Source organism: Bidens hawaiensis, unplaced genomic scaffold (assembly GCF_021521415.1).
Source record: "Bidens hawaiensis isolate Kalapana, Puna unplaced genomic scaffold, B.hawaiensis_p1.1 tig00004371_1, whole genome shotgun sequence".
NCBI classification, from domain to species: domain Eukaryota; kingdom Viridiplantae; phylum Streptophyta; class Magnoliopsida; order Asterales; family Asteraceae; genus Bidens; species Bidens hawaiensis.
Genome location: NW_027491264.1, coordinates 1 through 4,777, shown reverse-complemented (window position 1 = coordinate 4,777; position 4,777 = coordinate 1). Strand labels below are relative to the sequence as shown.

Below are 4,777 nucleotides of genomic sequence, written 5' to 3'. Positions count from 1 at the left end.
CCTTTAGTTTAATTTGAATTTTATATCACCTTATAATTAAGCATTTCACATTAGTTATTTAACAAATATTTTAGTTAAATTGAACAGATAAATATAATATGTTTAAATGATATGATTTTTTGTTAGATTTGTTAACTAATTTATAATTTTTTTTTATTTGTTATTTTTGGTTTACAATTGTCTTTTATATTATTATTTAATTAAATATTATGTTTATCAATATTTTTGTTGAGTAAACTTAAAAATCACTCAATAACAATATACGTTTGATATGATCAAAAGATATCAATAAAATCATTGAATTAGTAAGTTAATAAGTTCGAATAATTTTACAAAATATCGTTAAGCTAACAAGTTTGGGTTATTTTGGGGCGACCCATTATAGGCGAACTTGCTAACTTGTTTTGATCCACCATTGCAAACGGGTTAATCGGGTGGCGATATGCTTGTAACACGAAGTCGGGCCTAAGACACGCCAGACGCGTAACCAAACACTTGTGTGAGCAAAATGCTATACTAGGCTCCATTACACGCGAAACGCGTAATCAGGACATCTTTAACGTGAAACTGGTAAAAAAAATTCTTAATGTACGATAATTTTTTTTACGTTACCCCAAAATTATTCTCTAGATCCGCCATTGTGGATCATTTCAGAAGTTTTTTTACAGCGAGAAGTGAAGGTGTAACTCTATTAATCGCTAATTTCACTCCCTTTCTTATGTGTAGGTGCGTTGTGTAGGTGCATATGTATGTGTGTAGATATGTATGTTTGTATATGTGTATGTATGTTTGTATGTGTGTAGGTACATAAGTTTGAATGTGGCTCGGTACATTTATATGTTTGTAAGTAGGTTTGAATGTGTAATTAAGACAAAAATACAACCGACCTACATATATGTATGTAACATCATATGAAAGAGAGTGAAATTAGGAATTAATGGAGTTATACCTCCACTTCTCGCTATTCTCGCTGTAATATCACTTCTCGCAATATATTTCGCAATATATCATGTAACATCAGTCAACTTTAACTTAACTCTAAAAGATAATAAAGGACTTAAATATTTAGACCTTTTGAAATGCCATCTATGGAGAGATATAAATGGGGTAGCAATATTCGTTATTGAACGGACAAGATATGAATATGAGGAAGCCCGACCCATATGAAGACCCGCTTATTATATATATATATACATGCTAGACAATAGATACTAATACATCAACCACTTTTTGAAAGAGTTATGTGGAAGTTAAAGATAGCACAAGGGAGCAACCCTTACTTATATACCACCAACAATTTTGTTGGTAGGCAAATTTGGGAATTTGATCCGGATGCCGGAACTCCAGATGAACGACAAGAAGTTGAAGATGCCCGTGAACGTTATAGAAACAATAGGAGATCAGAAGGCTTCCATCCATGCGGTGATTTGTTTATGCGGATGCAGGTTAGTTTGGACCATATGGAAATCGAAAGATTGCTAATATTTTGTGATAAATAAGTGTTTGGTACGTTTAGTTTGATAAGTTTCTTAAACAGAAGCAGTTGAAGTACACACTAAGGTGGCAAAAGGAAAAAGAAAAAAGAACACATAACATAAATGAGATAACTATGTTAGGTGATGTGTTTTATATGATATGCAGTTGATCAAGGAAAATGGAGTTGATTTATTGAGCATACCGCCGGTTAGGTTAGAAGAGGGTGAGGAAGTGAATTATGAAACTGTGACGATGACAGTGAAGAAAGCAGTTAGATTAAACCGTGCGATTCAAGCTAAAGATGGTCATTGGCCGGCAGAAAATTCTGGCCCTATGTTTTTCACTCCTCCCCTAGTAAGTTCAATCTTTTGTTAAGTAGCAAGAATATAAAAACCTGTTTGGATTATGTGTGAATAAGAGAGATGCATAGATGTTAGAGAGACACGACCAACAATTAAATTTGGACTCAAGGCGGTATACGTTTGTGAAACCGTATAATATATGTGACAATATATATGGAATATGGACCCAAACAATATATATTCAATTTGCAGCTTATTGCAATGTATATCAGTGGAGCTATCAACACGCATTTGACCAAACATCATAAGACCGAAATGATACGCTATATCTATAACCATCAAGTAAGAACCATCTCCTAGACAAATGCATCTTAAAATTACTTACTAGTGATCAGACAAATATCCTAACCTTTTCTTTTTTTTTTTTTTGTTAAATTTCATTGTCAGAATGACGATGGAGGGTGGGGATTTTATATCGAAGGACACAGCACCATGTTCAGGTCTGCATTAAGCTACATAGCCCTAAGGTTGCTAGGAGAAGGACCATATGATGGAAATGGTGTGGTGGACCGAGGCAGAAAGTGGATACTAGACCATGGTGGTGCAGCCACAATTCCCTCATGGGGCAAAACTTATCTCTCAGTAAACATCTTATAAAATTTGACATAGTAAACGGTACGAGTCTTTTAAAGTTATCATTAATACCTTTGTGTGCAGGTGCTTGGTGTATACGAATGGGAAGGGTGCAACCCACTTCCACCGGAATTTTGGCTTTTCCCTGAAGCTTTACCATTTCATCCAGGTATATACATATGTAAGAAGCTCTTGGATACGCGATATTGAATGAAAGATATGTCACTATTTTTCTTCTGTGATACAGCAAAAATGTGGTGTTATTGCCGGACAACTTATATGCCTATGTCATACTTGTACGGGAGAAAATTCCATGGTCCGATCACTGATCTTGTTTTGCAACTTCGCCAAGAAATCCATCCTATCCCGTATCATGACATAAACTGGAATAAGCAGCGCCATAACTGTTGCAAGGTTGTTAGAAGCACATTTTATAAAGTTTTCATGAAAAGTTTTTTTTTTTATTTTCATTTTATAAAACTGCAGTAGTAGTTTTGACAAATTTATGCTCAAATATGTGTGCTTATAACCAAGTGCAGGAGGATCTGTATTATCCTCACTCAGTAGTCCAAGATCTGTTATGGGACAGTCTTCATTACTTAAGTGAGCCCGTCCTCAAGTACTGGCCGTTCACCAAGCTAAGAGAAAGAGGTCTCAAAAGAGCGGTTGAGCTAATGCGATATGGTGCCCAAGAGAGCAGATATATTACCATTGGATGTGTAGAAAAGGTACTAAAAGATGACTTGTTTTAAGTCAAGAGCTATTACCCAACCGCCCCGACCGATCCACCTATACTAACTCGATTTTGTTATTCAATTCAGAGCTTGCAAATGATGTGTTGGTGGGCTGAAAACCCGAATGGGGATGAGTTCAAGCACCACCTTGCTAGAGTGCCTGATTATTTATGGCTAGCAGAAGATGGGATGAAAATGCAGAGTTTCGGGAGTCAAACGTGGGACTGCACACTTGCAACTCAAGCAATAATAGCTACTGATATGGTTGAAGAATACGGTGATTCGTTAAAAAAAAGCCCATTTTTATATCAAAGAGTCTCAAATCAAACAAAACCCTTCTGGAAATTTTAGTAAAATGTGTCGGCAGTTTACTAAAGGGGCGTGGACTTTCTCGGACCAAGATCAAGGTTGGGTTGTCTCAGATTGCACAGCTGAAGCATTAAAGGTGATGCAATGACAAGTTTATAATCACAATCTTAATGTTTTTCTTAATATTTGGGAAATGATTGCTTCTTAATATAATCGCAATCTTAAATGTTTTTCTTAATAACTATTCTCCTGTAGTGTCTTCTGTTACTATCTAAAATGCCCGAGGAAATCTCCGGAGAAAAAGTAAACGATGAGCGGTTATATGAGGCTGTAAATGTCCTTCTATACATGCAGAGTCCTATAACTGGAGGTTCTGCTATTTGGGAGCCACCCGTCCCACAACCATATTTACAGGTGAATATAAAATATCAAGAATATCAATCTTCTGAAAAATATTAGTTTTTTTTTTCGGTATTCTTTTAGAGAAAATCGACGCTGAATGTATCTTCTATGCCTAACTTTTCTGCAGGTGTTGAATCCTTCAGAAATTTTTGCAGACATTGTTGTTGAGAAAGAGTAAGTAACCACTCACTAACAGAAATGCTTGAGAGATAATAGATACTAATATTTTCTTATTTGGGGTGATTTAATTAGGCATGTTGAGTGCACAGGATCAATTATCCAAGCCCTTTAGCCTTTAACCAGTTGCATCCAGGCACCGGGCTAAAGAAATAGAAGTTTCAGTTGCAAAAGCCGTTTGCTTTTTGGAGGGAAAACAGCTGAATGATGGTTCATGGTAAGCTAATTACCTCGGTCCTCCACGCAACTATTAAAAGATAAAACACAAATAGTATAATGAAAATATATAAAATTGGACAGGTATGGTTATTGGGGAATATGCTTTCTCTATGGCACATTTTTTTGAACTAGGAGGCTTAATCTCTGCTGGAAAAACATATAACAACAGTAACGCAGTTCGTAAAGCAGTTGAGTTCTTCCTATCGAAACAAAATGAAGAGGGTGGATGGGGGGAGAGTTACAAGTCTTGTCCTAGCGAGGTATATACACCGTTGGCTGCAAATCGGACGAACCTAGTTCAAACATCATGGGCTATGCTTGGTCTTATGTTAGGCGGACAGTTAGTTTTTCAGTAACCAGTCAAGCTCATCATTTTTACTTTCAACACATATATACATGTTCTTTCATTATCATACTAGGCCGAAAGAGACCCAACGCCCTTGCATAAAGCAGCAAAAATATTAATCAATGCACAGTTGGATAATGGAGATTTTTCTCAACAGGTTACAAGACTCAAAGCCCTTT

General features: G+C 36.1%; 1 pseudogene; it reads left to right on the top strand.

The window, feature by feature from the left end:
* The first annotated feature begins 1,067 nt into the window (after positions 1-1,067).
* Positions 1,068-4,755, top strand: LOC143626459 (dammarenediol II synthase-like; annotated as a pseudogene).
* The last annotated feature ends 22 nt before the right edge of the window (positions 4,756-4,777 follow it).